The following is a 14,714-nucleotide window of genomic DNA, read 5'->3' as shown; positions in this document are numbered from 1 at the left end:
GGTTAAATGGACCAAATGTTTAACTGCTGCCCCGATGTTTACTGAGTGGGCTCTGCTGTGGTGTAAGAGCTTTGTGCTCAGACATTAGGAAAATCAACTCTCAACAAAATTACATGTCTACTTAATTAAACTTCAATTTGCCAAGGTCATAAGAAACCATTTCCCCCTTGGTTAATGCTAGTCAGCAGCTCCTTGCCTTATATGGGCTTCTTGTGTGGTCACAAAAGCCTTTATGTTACTTTTCCAACTGATCAATAATTCAGTGTGCTCTGGAATTTGGCTGTTTTCACTTAGAGATGTCATTTTTCTAAAAGGCAGATGGCTGAACATAACACCAAAAGCCAGTTCTTCTCCATTCAATAGAGTGTATGTTCTAAAGCTTCACGACACAATTGGAGGTTATAAAGGTCGCAAAATTTGTAGATATGGTCAAAAAGGACAAAAGAAAAATTACAACTGAACCTGGAACAGGGTAGGTTTGTAGAAATTCAGTAAACCATCCCTCTAAATTAGCCGTGAGTGGGAATTTTACTATGATTGATGTTGCTCAATTGGTGCAGGTACATTTTTATGTCAAACAGAAGCAGTATATTGCTACAAGTCTTTGCATGTTTCCAGTAGTAATGTCAGAAAAGGAAGGAAAATGTGGTTTGTTTTCCTGCTTAGCGAGGTAGAGCCATTCATTTATTATTGCCAATTAGCAATTGGACCTTTAACGTTCCCCTAAAACATACAGGGTATGTGGGAAAGTGACAAGAAGTGTCTGGGTTGAAAAAAAAAAGGTGACATGAAGGTGAACTTGTTAAATTAAAGGTTTTTATTAATGTTTTTATTACGAATGAAACTGAAACAGACGGACAAACGACTATCACCTTTAAAAGAAAGGAAACAACCAAACCCAGGAGTTAGTCACTAAACTGAAAAATAAGTAAAAAAAAAAAAAAAGGCTAAGTCAACAAAACACACACTCCTCTCCACAGAGCAGCAGTAAGCAGCCACCACACACAGCTCTCTAGCTGCAACCCAGCAAGGCTCTCTGGCACTAGAACTCACCTTTCTCTGACCTTAAGCACTCTCTTAATTGTAGAGTTATTTGCCACCATTTTTGTAACCTAAGGCAGGACACACCCAAACAAGGCCAAAATCACAGCAGGCCCTGCTCCACAAGCACCACACTTGTTTATTTTGCGGGGCTTAAAAACATCACTGCAGCACGTTCATGGATAGAACTTGTTCAATGCTGTTCATATGGCTTATTTAGCCAGTCACAAATACACAACTGTGGCTGTCCTGATAACAAGTTTCACAGTTTTACTGCCGTTTACATGCATGCCGCCATCTTGGGTTGTGAAGTCAGGGTTGGTGAGGCTGCTCCAAAGTTTGTGTTCCAACTTTAGGGGGTGTTCCAGTTGAAAATTCCAACTGGGAACTAGGAAATTCAGCCCTCCAACTTAAAAAAACTGCTCTAGAAGTCCATAAGCACAGGAAAAAAACTACAAATGGCACAGCATAAGCTACTAATGGAAGGTCACAATTAGTGCCGTTATGCCTTTCTTATCTGTGATGTGGAGGAGAGCTCAGTCAGCTTTTGAAATACTTTGCTTTTGGTACTTTCTGGTACTTACTGGTCCACGGCAACTCACTTGCTTAAAAACCCACGGCCTTTATTGCTCACTATAGCAGTGGTTCCCAACCTTTTTTGTGCCACGGACCGGTTTATGCCCGACAATATTTTCATGGACCGGCCTTTAAGGTGTCACGGATAAATACAACAAAATAAAACCAGTACCGGTACCGAAAAAAAGAAGATTTATTCATAACACACGTGAAAAGACCCAGGAAAACCGAGTAAACGATAAAAACGATAACAAAATAACGCTGAAAACCGATAAAAACCCTGAAAACTATACATTTGACACCTGAGCCTCAACTCTCGCGGCCTGGTACCAAACGACTCACGGACCGGTATTGGTCCGAGGCCCGGGGGTTGGGGACCGCTGCACTATAGTGTTTTTCCTGTGTTTTTATCTGTTCAAATGATTCAGTTCATCTGTGCAATTTTGATGGGTCTGTGACCCCGAATAGGACAAACAGGAAAAAACATAAGGATGAATAAATTATTGCAGTGACAACAACACTGGAGCTGCCAGAGCCCTCTCACAAACAGAGGAAGGGTGAATTGTGTTAAACTGCACAAAATACAGCAGTTGCTGGCTGTTTTTAGATCGTTTGGTCATTTAAACTACTTCCAGGCTTTCTTCCTTTCCCCTTGGGGCTTGAGTCTCCTAGCTTTTACCATAAAACATAGTTAATAGTCTGCATTCTTAAAAAATAAAGCAGTAGATTATGTATATACTATCAGCTGCGCATGCCACAGTTCCTAATATAACACAGTTCATTGGCTAACCCTGGGTAAGCACTCCAGTTTCTGTTCCTTCCTCCATTTTTTCCATCTGGCTTGCTTAAAATTCATCCTCACGAACAGGAATCCTTGATAGACCTACCTTACACAGTTTTGGTTGCTTAACGCTTTATCAGAAGATTACACTTCAGATGACATAAGATAATCACCCACACTGTTTACAGTTCAGGGCTTGTGTCTTGCCTGCAAAATACATCCTGTAAGAACATCCTGTAACATTAATGGCCACTTGATAAAGGAAAAGATAATGACCTGGATCGTATCAGAGCCAAACTTTAGGGAACGTGTCTGTTGTTAGTGCTTGAGTGGCTTTGTGGCTGAACAGTGGCTGCTATTTTGGATTTTCTAATTGAAATATCAGGTTTCAGAATATCCGTCATGATTTTCCCTAGTGTTATGACCTCAAAAACTTGGCTCCATTTCAAGAAGAACACAGCAGACGAAAATCCAGCCTCAGAAAAAGACAACAGACACAGAAACTGGACCACTGAATCTTACTCCCCAGAGGCAACAGCAAAGACAGAAAGCGTAAAGTTAACGAAACGAAAACCATGTGCTGCAGCGAAACAAGCTGTTGCTTCTCTGGCCCAGAACTGTTATGTCTTGAGAGCCTTTGAAGATAGCACCCAAAGATGCCAAGAAGGCAGCTGATCAGACCAACAGGAAACAGAGCAAGGACAGAGAGAAGTCAGGAGGAATACATAAGACAAGACCTCACATTTTGCATAAACTTCTAATGTTTATCTGAAACTGAATCACATATTTTTGCAAATAACATAGTGGTAAAATAATTGAAAATTATTTTAAATTAAAATGAAATGCTGTGCAGTGAGTGAAGGTAACAGCCTCAGCGTGCTGCTCTCAGCCTATCTGCGATGCATTTTCCTCACTATGGGACAGGCAGCGATAATGAAATATTTAAACCAGTGAGTGAAAGCGAGACAAAGAAATGTGGTAAAGTAAATAAGAATGGGAGCACAAGAGATGTAAGAAGAAAGGGACTGAAGGAGAGGAGTGTAATGTGGAAAACAGTACCATAAGGAGAATCAGAGACAGGCAGATGAAAAGAAAAAATACAAGGTAGCAAACAGGAGGCTAATCTAACATAATCTCACCTCTTCAAATGAAATAAAACCACAGGGATATTCCACTGAATGTGAGTGCAAGCACAGGCCAAAATAGACACACACACACACACACACACACACACACTATCGCCTGGAAACAACTGAAGATTAATGGTCTGCATTTACCATCATTAGAATGATGTTGAGCCTTTTTATCTGGATCTCTCTAACAGCCAGTCCCCCGACAAAGACGTCCTGTCATATTATTACACTTGTAGAGGTGGAAATGATCAGACTGCCACTGCAGTACACTGGGTTATTTCCTACTTTTACGTCTGACCAATGACTATCTGAATACCTGGGTTGTGATAAAAGATATGAATGTGTGGGAGGGCAATGATGAAGAAACAGGAGTTGTGCAAGACCAAATAAAAGAACTAAATTGTTAAAGGCTGAAACAAATTACCAAATGATTTCCCTTATTTACAGTTCCCTACTCATTCAAGAGATGGGAAATGATATAAGGCACATAATTATCTTCAACTTTGCCATCTTTAACCCTTTCTATGTTTATGGTATAATCCACATAAGGAAGCACGTGGGTAAAAATATCCTGCATTATGTACATTTTGCTAAAGAGATGACATCTTCCCCTTTCTTCAATAGGTTCAAATTTCACAAGAATTCTGTGGTTTTATCTTATGTGGTTATATAGTTTATGTCATCGGGCTTCCTAAAAATTAAGCAATTTTCTAGGAACATGCAGTAACAATGTTACACGCCACCAGCAGCCAATTCAATCTTCACAATAGCTTCATGTATTTTGTAATCTGAAATAGTGAAACATTGAAAAAAGTATTTTTGACAGTGCCCTTCCACCAGTCATGAGGTGACATCATATTGTGTAACCAAAAAAATAATTTCACAGTAGGTTTCTTCAGCTCTATGGAGCATTTTAGCGACTTCCAGCTCTGTTTTTGTTTTATTGCCTGTGACTGTGCCACTTTAGACCTCTTGCAGTACTGTCAAAAACCTATTTGTTTGTTTTTTATCACAGGGAGGATGATATTATCAAGAAAATAAACACTAATAAAACCACTGCACACAAACTGCTGACAGACAATGTTTGTGACTAGCTTAGGGATCATAAAGAAGCATCTAGCAGCTTAAGAGTTACATTCCCTTGAGGAGCTGGACACAAGCTATTGTTTGTGTCAGTTGCTGTTATTTAACCTGCAGACACTACTTGGGTGCAATTGCTCAGTAAATAAAGGGAAGTTGAAGCTGATAATGAATACTGGACTTAGCATTTCCTTTCTAGTTAACAGTCACCACATGTAAATAATTAGATACGTCAGTGCACCAGTTCTCTTCTGAACAGCAATCAACAAACTATATAGCTTTATTTTTTAAGTGTCTAGTTTTGTCTTATTTAAGCCAAGAGTTCCAAATATGAAAATGTTCTACGCCAAACATCTTATAAAAAGTCAAATGTTTTTCTTTGACACAATGCATGTAAACATAAACATATTTGGACCTATTTCACCGACACTTGTCTAATACTCAGTATTCAAATCAACTAATGACTCCAGAAAGCTTCCATTTCCTGTAAACGCTATTCACTCAAAAATAAAGGTACAATGGCCATTGGCTTTGTTGACTAAGACTAAACACATAGCACTTACAGAAATGAAGCCTTTGCATAAGTTAGATAAGGAAGATCTGTCGCCACACATCTCTGCTTCCCTGATTTTTGCAGCTAATCTAAGCTTTACACCATTTCCAGTTTCCCATGCTGTCAAGCTGATTGTGACAACACTGATCAAGTCCAAACATCTTGCAGATGCCTTCATGCAACCAACCTCCTCCCTATTACTCAGCCTCCATTCAAGCCTGTGTCGTCATCTCCACTACCAGCATCTAAACTCCCGGGGGTCCTGCCCTAATCTCTATCACTGCTGGGATTAAATTCTGGTGTGATGGGCCAGCTGAGTCTAACCACTAAATATCTAAAACTGAATTTGAACATCAATAAATCATGTTCATTTCCTTCTAATGATCTTATTGAACTGAGTATTGCTTTTTTAACTTTCACAGTTTAGCACACTTTTAAAGGAATTAAAGAGTCTAGCATTTCTATAACAAAAACAACCGTTAGTGTATAAGTAATGATCTTTACAAAGCCTTTAATAAATTTTCTATCCACCATTACTATTTTAGTATTTGTATTTGACTTTACTGATATATACTCATGGATGGCACATAGAACACAAGGAGGAGCAACTCAGTGCATTTAAGTATATCAGGACAACCCATTCAAGTTGGGGAAGAATGATGACTTAAGTGAATCTGAACATGCCATGGTTGCTGATGTGAGACAGGTTCTCTAGAGTTTAGAGAGAATGCTTGAAATAAGAAGAAAATATCCAGTGAGTGGCAGTTCTCTGGGTGAAAATGCTTTGTTGATGTCAGAGGTCAGAGGAGACTGGCTATGCTGCTTCAAGCTAATAGGAAGGCGGCAATAACCACTCATTACAACCAAGGCATGCAGAAGGGCATCTCTGAACTCACAGCAGCAGAAGACCTCACCAGGTGTTTCTCCTGTCAGCTAAGAACAGCCTAATCAAAAGTGAACAATAGAAGACTGGAAAAGTGTTGCCTGTTTTGATGAGCGTCTGATTTCTGTGCTGATCGTAGGGTCAGAATATGCCATAAACAATACAAAAACATGAATCCATACTGCCTTTTCTGGTTCACACTGCTGCTGCTGCTGCTGGGGGATTTTTTAACACACTTTGGCCCTCTTACTATCAATAGAGCATCATTTAACCGCCATAGCCTACATGTGTATAGTTGCTGACTATGCCCATCTTCTGATGGCTGCTTCCAGCAGGATAACGAACATTGTCACAAAGGTCAAGTCATCTCAAACTGGTTTCTTGAACATGGTGATGACTTCACTGTACTCAAATGACCTCTATTGTCACCTGATCTCAATCCAAAGACAGCACTTTTGGGATGTGGGAGATTCTCATCACAAACTGGCAGTAACCATGTCATGTTATCATGTTAATATGGTCCAAAATCTCCCAGGATCTCGTTGAATCTATACCAGCATTATTTTATAGCAATACACCCACAAATTAAACTAAGGATTCCCACTAATCAGCATAATTAATTACTAAAAATAATGATAAATCTCAGTGACTGCACCAAACTCCACACTGATTTCTAATAGATAGACCCTGTCTCTGAGCTCATCTTGAATGGCTAATTACTTGCCCATTGAGTGTTGAACTGACTGTATTAGCATAAACACCTTGACAAAAAATGTGGCAAAACAGTGAAAAAGGAGCATTTACTTTACAAGGGAATGTCTGAGATGTAGCAAAATTTACTGTTTTTCTCATGATTTTCTCATCACCTAATTTGTTCTTGTTTACTTTAAACTATAGTGAACAGGGTCTCTTTTGCTGAAAGAAGCAGAACAGCTTAGGGATGTGTGGGGAAAAAAGATGAATGGAAATATTTTTTTCAAATGATGTCATTCTTGAAAAAAAGTCATTTTGACCTAATGTTAGCATAACCTAACAATCATAGAGGAAAACAAAGCCTTAAACTGAACTATTACTATTAGGATTAAAACAAAAATTCCCGTCCTTTAATGAAAAAAAAAATTCATATCCGACGTGGAATTTTTTTCAGTACACTCATGGCATTAATAATACAGAATTATTACATTTACATCAGATACAGTTAAACGTCTAGTCACAGACTCAGCTTCCTCTCAGACACTGAGCACTGACTTAGCTTTAGCTGTCACCTACAAGTGTGGAAGTTGCGTGCATGTGTGGTACATTCTCACACAACCAGGTTAAGAACAAGCCTAATGTACACCCACTGAGAGGCGACCTGAATCTGGTGTCTGATATGGGAAAAGTTCCAATTTTATTATTGGAAAATGGGTCTGTTACCGAAAATCTTAAACTGTTTTGTCTTAATACCTACTCTGGATTAACACCACTGCAGCAGGACGAGTTCTTTAAAAATAAATAAATAAATGCAGCACTGCTAGGAGTTAAATAAAGCTGTAAAGGCTGACTGACATTCTTTTTTTATTGTTAAAAATAAATATTTTATATCATCCACACTGAACGAGCTCCAGTTCCTCTGTGTCATGACCATTAAAGCCCCGACTCATGTCAGGTGAAAGCGAAATGCCTAGAAAGCCTACATGATACCTGCCTGATTTGCCAAGTAATCCTCAACAGATGAGACACTTGGAGTGTCACACGGGGGCAATAATTACTTTACGGTATAGGTTTACATTAACTAATATGTGAAGCTCTGCTACCGTTTGGTTTAAAAACCTTTGCCAAAAGCAGACAGAAAATTAAACAAAAATTAAGCCAGTTTTCCCCTCTGTGTCTTTAAATCCAACTTGTTAGTAAAAAAGTACTAAATCAGAAGCCCACTGAAACTCAAACACCGGGTCCACGCGCAGGTTTTCCCCGAAACCTGCTCTCCACTGATGCACAAAGGCACTCCATCACCTCCGAATTGCACTGCTTGGCGCACAGGACATGGAACCTGCAGAATTGCTCAAATGTGTCTTTCAATGCGCATTCACTCTTTACAAGGATTACCATACAGAGCAGGGAAATTTAGCTTTGGTTGCGAATGTTTGTCACCCAACTTCCACATTGAACGCCTATAAAAAGGTGAGAGCATGGCTGTCTGAACGTGCTCTGCATCCGTAATGACTCCTCTATAAATAAGTGGGGCAGGCGGCTAGAGGAGTGGAGAGCGTGGAAGGAGCGTGGATGTGTAGAGCAAATAAAGAAAAAAAAAAGAAATACACCCCATGAAACCATGCTGTCTGTTCACTTTGGCGAAAAAACATTGATAAGCACCTCCCATCGTACTCGGTTCTTTCTAAGCCCAAGCTTCAATCTATGTACATTCCCAAATCACAGTGGAAGAAAGGCGCAGTGTGGAAAGCTCGGTGGGGGAGAATGGGAGTGAGGGAACATCGTTTCCACACTGCATCCAAACCCTTCCAACGCATGGTGCTTTCAGTCTTCAGTCGGAGCTCCACGAGACGAAAGGGTCCGCTTTCCATCCCATTCACTTTACCTCCCTGTGTAAAACTTGCTTTTACCAGACAAAGCCGCAAAATGTATGCAAAGCTGCCCACCTCGCTATTAATGTCATTATCCGTAATGAAGCACACCCAGAAAACTGCAGAGTGCCTACCTTTTAATCCCTTGAGTGGCCACGATCCGGAGAAGTCCGTAGTAAAAGCTGCACTGTAGCTCTACTAATAATATTAGTAGAACAAGGAGTAAGAGGAGGAGTAGTAGTAGTAGTAGAGGTAAGCCAGTGGTGGGGAATGGTAATGGAGACGCAGGGAGCTCTTATATGCCAGCCAAGACGGCGTATCCACCGATCGAGACGCACGAAAGGAGGGAAGAGTCTGGATTCCCATGCAGCGCCTGGTTATTTGTTGCTGTTATCTTCGTTTGTTGCCTACTCCTCGTTTCCATGTAGTTCGACCCGGCTGACCTGTATGATCGGATGACCGGAGCGGTGCTTCATTAGCATGCCCGCATTTGTTGGGACAAGGCTCGCAGCAGATCGGACTTCTTCCTCATTCTTCCCTTCCCGTCCCCCCCCCCCCCAAGCGCGAGTAAGAGAGCGAGAGTGTATGAGACTGAGAGTGTGCCTGTGTGTGTGTGTGCGTGTGTGTGTATGTGTGTCAGCGTGTGAGCAGGTCTCTCTTTCGCCTGTTCCCTCACAAACCGACTGAGGATCAGCTCAGCCTCTGTCTCTCTCTCCCTTCTTCTCTCTCTCTCTCCCTCCCTCTCTCTCCCTCTCGCTCTCTCAGCATGTGTGTTTATAGGTCCATACACACTGTGTGTTTCTCTCTCGGATACTCTGCCCCCCTCCGTTACTGGCATATTCGCTTACAGGAATGTCCATTTGAAAATAGTCCAAAAACATGTCACGCTGTTATGATAATCCATGTCTTAATTTTCTTTCTTAAGAGAGGTTTATCATTATTATTGGATCACATGCACAAGAACAAAGTATCATGTAGGTGTAGCAACCAGTTTCTTGACCATTCCCTCCCTGAGGCTTGAAGCTTTTGTCCCCTTATCCCAGGACTCTCCATTTAATCCCCAGCGTCTCCTCATCTCACCTTGCTCAGCCCTTAAAATGTCCTGTGCAAAGATTTTCTTTTATGTTGTAGTTGGAAAAGACAGTGCGTATAGGAGTGTTGCAAGGGGGAGAGGTCATAATGGAAACCAGGGGTGACTTGGACGCAGCTAACAACATCTTTTACAACAGACTAACATTCACATGCAGGAGTCGACTATGAGAAAGCAATTGTTTTAATGTCAGAACTTAGTAGTTACATATGAATGCAAAAGTTTATTTTAATATAGAGAGGTATCTGCCCAAGAAGTGCTCTGAAAGTGATCCCAAAAGAGGATAGAATCAGTGTCACGTGACACCTTTTAGAAGACCTGCATGGTGAGAAGCCTTGTAGGATGTTGGGCTGTTTGTAAAAGATCCAGGGATGGTTTGCTCAGGCAAAGGAATAACGAGTTACAATAATGAGTCTTTCAATCAGGATGTCTTGATCAGCTGTGCCAAAGGAAGAAGAAATATTCAACTGCACAACAACTGAATACATGGATTTGAGCTACAAATAAAATGTATGAGCAAGATGGGTGTTGAAACAGTGTTTTGTGAAAGAAAAGACCGCGTTCCAGCAACAGAAACCTTCATAGATGTAGAAACCACAGGACTACAGTTTTTCAAAAGATTAGTCTTCAGTAATAGAGTATCCTTTTTTTTTGTTTGTTTTATACAAGAAAACATGATTTGTTGGCACTCTAAGGCCAGTCATACGCTTCATGAAAACAGTTTGGTCCATCAGTCAGTACACGGTTCTGCACTGCAAACCATTTAATATGATCATCACTTAACTGGAAGGCGGTCAAAGATACCGATTTTAACAACAAGGAAATAAACAGATTCTGCTGTCAGGTAACATGATTCATTTTGTATTTATTCATATGAATCTTTTCATTAGAAGTAGCAGTGATTAAAGGAGTGATTCCCTTTATGATTACTGGTTAATTGGAATTTTACTTCATGCCATTCCCCTACTTCTCCCAGCCATGTGATGGGAAGATGACATCATTTTTCTCTCTGAGTTAGCATCTTATGCAATAATCATAAGGTTGCCGCATACAGCTAATAAGTTGATCCAAAAATCTTGTCTAACCTGTCAGTCCTATCAGATGAAGAAGGCGAGCACAGTATATTAATTTATGTGAAAACAGATAATCCTAATCCAGTTTTAGGTTAAGTGCCCTGTCACAGGGGGAAAATCTGAAGTAAAGCAAAAAATCACCAAGAGTATGTGAATTTAGACATCTAGTACACATCTGCATGTGTAAAAACAAGAATTTATACCTTCAAAAACAGACTTTTGAAGAGAGACCTGAACAAACAAATAAAGGCAACTTGGGTATAACACTTCAAAAGGCAGGATCAGCAACCAGGGGGTATAGATTTGGATAGATGCAGACTGCAGCAGACAAAAGGGCTCTGAAAGGGACACTAAAACAAGTGACAGATACTAGCTTGATGGGAAAATATAGAATCAAGCAGTGAAACAGAATAGACAAGCTCTTGCTATGACTAAATCTTTTTCCTTTCTCATTCTGAGAAAGAGAAAGATTCAGACTCAGAGTCAACACGAGAATCGACAACAGAATGGAAGCTGGGAAGTAATTTAAAGAGGAGCAGAAGCAAAGCTAATAGGCCAGAGGGACGTTTTCCCAACTCAGAGGCAGAGGGCAAAGCAAGTGTCACAGGTCTTATAAGAGAAACAGCTGGAGAGTCAGGAAGCAGAAAAACAGATAAGGTGGTTTACTGAGGAAGTGAATGGTTGGGTAATGAGGTTAGAGGAGTACAATCGGGAAACAAGAGTTGTCAGATGGGATGAATAATGGGCTGCATGATGAGTGTCAAAGAAATCGCAAAGAAGACTCCTGGATTAACCCATAGGTGGTATTAGGTGAAATCCCTGGAGATGATGAGCCATGAGCCCATAAATTCTGCCTGGTGATGCAGCCAGCTCACCAGCTGATTTACTACAGGCTTGGCAGGGTGATGCTATAGAGCAGAGAAAGGCATGGGTATCTGAAATGAGGTTTTTAAGGTTCGGGAAAGAGGATTTTGTTAACTTTGAAGATCACACTAACAGATGTACTAAATGGAAATTCAAACTGTTCAATTAATCGTTTCAGGTCAGTGCATTTGTTTTTACATTTATTTCTTCCAAATTATTTTTAAAAGGTGTTAATGAGGAAAAGCTGAATAGAACGCCCATAGACTGCATGTGCTCCATTGACACAGGAAGGTAAGAGCTTGAGCCTGTTCATTCATAATTCAGAGGTGTTGCAGCCCTGTGTGCCTCCTCAGAGCACAGAAATTCTCACAACTGTCAATCAAACAATCCTGCTAAAATTGCAGGAGCACAGCAAGCATATGCAGGGGACATAGGTTAAATAAAGGTATAGCTTTAAATTGATGGGATATGACACAATTGGAAAACAGGTAGAGGGACAACAGTATAAAATTAGCCATTTAGCAGACTGGGATCATTCACAGTTATGCTGATTAACGTGCATTGTCTCTGAGGCAAAAAGCTCAAGGCAAGAAACATTACTCCACTATCTCCAACTCCTTACAAACAGTAGCAACCTGAAAAACCTAATGTGTTGCAGAAAGAAAGGGAGAAATATGCTGTGAAATGTGCAATAGGCAGTGTGGTTGCAAACGGAATGCAGCCGTTTAGCACATTTCACTCAGACCGGTTTGTGACAAACTATTCCTATGGGCATAAATGCCACTATAGGCATATGAGCAAGAAAAATGAATGTGGTCCTTAGTTTAACTTCATGTCCCACTAATCTCAAGTAGAAAGGAGAAATTAGAAATACATTTAAAGTCTAAATACATGGTTACTGCTACAATAATTTCATGCATGCAAACTCTGGCTCGGTGTCTCTTTTATAACTGCTCTGCTTATCATACTCTGTTGAATCATGTAGAATATGATCTGCTATACTTTGTTGATTTACAACAACAGGATCAATAACATTAATATCAGAGAAATTCAAAAGATACCTTTGAATATAGTTGTTGACCTTTTTGTACCACTAAAATAAAAATATATGTACACAATTCTAAACTGTTAAAATGAATTGCCAAATTCTTCAAATAAGTACTTCCTATTTAGCCACAATCTACTTTCTTATGGAGAAATTATGACTCATCAGTAGGGATGGGTACCAGTTCTGACATAAACAGTAGTAGCCAGACCGAAAAGCAGCGCACATTTCGGTGCTTTTTTTTCCTGAGATGTCATACACTTTAGATTCTAGCCAATCATTTTACCTTTCCAAGGATAGTAGGCGGGCCCAGGTACGTACGTTCTTTTAGAGCAGAGCTACAGATTAAAAATGCCCAAGGCGAAGCGGTCAAAAGTCTGGCTGTATTTCACAGCAAAAGATGCAAACTCAGCAGCCTGCAACAAGTGCTTTAAGGTGATACTGTGCAAAGGAGGTAACTCCTCGAATCTGATGGAACACCTGGCAACGCATGGCGTTTTTTTAAAAGCCGAGAAATGCACCGTATTTGATAGCTTGCTGCGAGACCTCACACCGAGCACATCTACTGCGGGTGGGTTGCCTGTTATCGGACCCGAAGTTAGCAACATCCCCCAAAAACCCGAAGATTAGAGTCGTGGCCCGTAGCCCTGCCAGTGTAGCAGAAATGATGATGGATGATGATGATGGCAGCAGCAGCCGTTCTTCTCTGCGTGAGTAGCTTAATGTTGTTCATGTGTAAGCTAACCACGTTATTACATTAATGCATGTAAGGTGAACTAGCAAACATCATCATAGCTACATGCGGCTGTCCTCTTGTTTGATGGCAGATACTCCCTTCACCCTGGCCAAAAAGGCTAAAATGACCAAAGAAAAAGTGGAAAACAGCTAAACATGAGAGGTTTTTGGACAAAGTTTGTGTTTTTTCCATTGATTAAGCACTGCTTCCAGCCAAGAGTGATGCCATAAATCCTCTATAGCTGCAGAAAAGGCTAACATTGTTATCTTTTTACAAAAAAAACAGCTAAACATGAGAGGTTTTTGGACAAAGTTTGTGTTCTTCATTCTTTAAGCACCGGTTCGAGCACCGTTTAAGCACCGGCACCGCTTCAAAAGTACCGGTTTGGTACTGGTATCGGATAAAACCTAAACGAAACCCATCCCTACTCATCAGCAGTAGCGTGTTGGTAATCCATGAGAAGCCTTGGAGTTTCCTAAACTGAGGAAGTTAAGCATTAATGTTGCAAAAATGTGCATATGCTATACAACTCCACAAATGTTAGCGAGAGTATGTTGAAAAAAAAGAAAAGTTTCATCCATAAATGTAACTTTTGCACTTTTGTCTCTGCCCTTTCTGCAGAATGTTCAATTGAGACTGATGCCATCTGGTTTTTTAAAAGTTTTAGCTCAAATGTTAATCCTGAATGTTTAGTTTAATGTTTTCCTGCCACAAAGTTGCACAGTAAAGTGTCCATTAAGCAGCAAACATCCACTGAGACTGAAAAATTAAGCCAAAGTGGAAGTGCCACTTGGGGCTGCTCCAAATGCAAATAAATATCCACAGAATCACAGTTTAAAGTTTTGGAGCAGAAATGCACACGTTTTTAAACACACCAATGTGAGTTATATAAGAGCTTAGTATTGTATGAATGGCAGCAATATAAAGATGGACAGTTCCCATGAAATCACCTTTGGTCTTGAAGCTCCATTTTAAAACCCCAAGATGAGCATTTCCATTACTGTCATCTTTTTACTGTCATCAATTTACTAAATCGAATCAGTGTTTTACTTGGTGTGACCCAAAATAAGTGACTGAGCCCTTAAACTCATCAGGATATTGTGACAGTGGAAAGATGCTACAGGTAGGGTGAAATGGAGACAGACGATCGCTGTAGTGACCCTTAAGGGAAGCAGTCAGAAGAAAAGGAATTTCATTGTTGTTCACTTTGGGAAAAAGCAAGCAATTCAAAGTCCTGCTTGTGGTAGTTTGTCAAACTGCAATACATTAAAGTCCTTGTAGGATACAGGCTGAGA

At 40.3% G+C, this 14,714-nt stretch overlaps 1 protein-coding gene across 3 annotated transcripts in view; it reads right to left on the bottom strand.

Annotated features, from left to right (window-relative positions):
* Positions 1–9,302, bottom strand: part of slc8a1b (solute carrier family 8 member 1b) — a 142,484-nt gene extending 133,182 nt beyond the window's left edge. For all 3 annotated transcript variants that reach the window (XM_026189820.2, XM_026189822.2, XM_026189821.2), the window contains exon 1: positions 8,746–9,302. The gene's annotated coding sequence lies outside the window, so the exon portion shown is untranslated. The remainder of the gene's footprint in view (positions 1–8,745) is intronic.
* Between the last annotated feature and the right edge of the window lie 5,412 nt (positions 9,303–14,714).

The sequence above is a fragment of the Astatotilapia calliptera genome, chromosome 13 (genome assembly GCF_964374335.1).
Source record: "Astatotilapia calliptera chromosome 13, fAstCal68.1, whole genome shotgun sequence".
Taxonomy (NCBI): domain Eukaryota; kingdom Metazoa; phylum Chordata; class Actinopteri; order Cichliformes; family Cichlidae; genus Astatotilapia; species Astatotilapia calliptera.
Note: the sequence above shows the minus strand (reverse complement) of the source record. Positions and strands in the feature narration are given on the sequence as shown.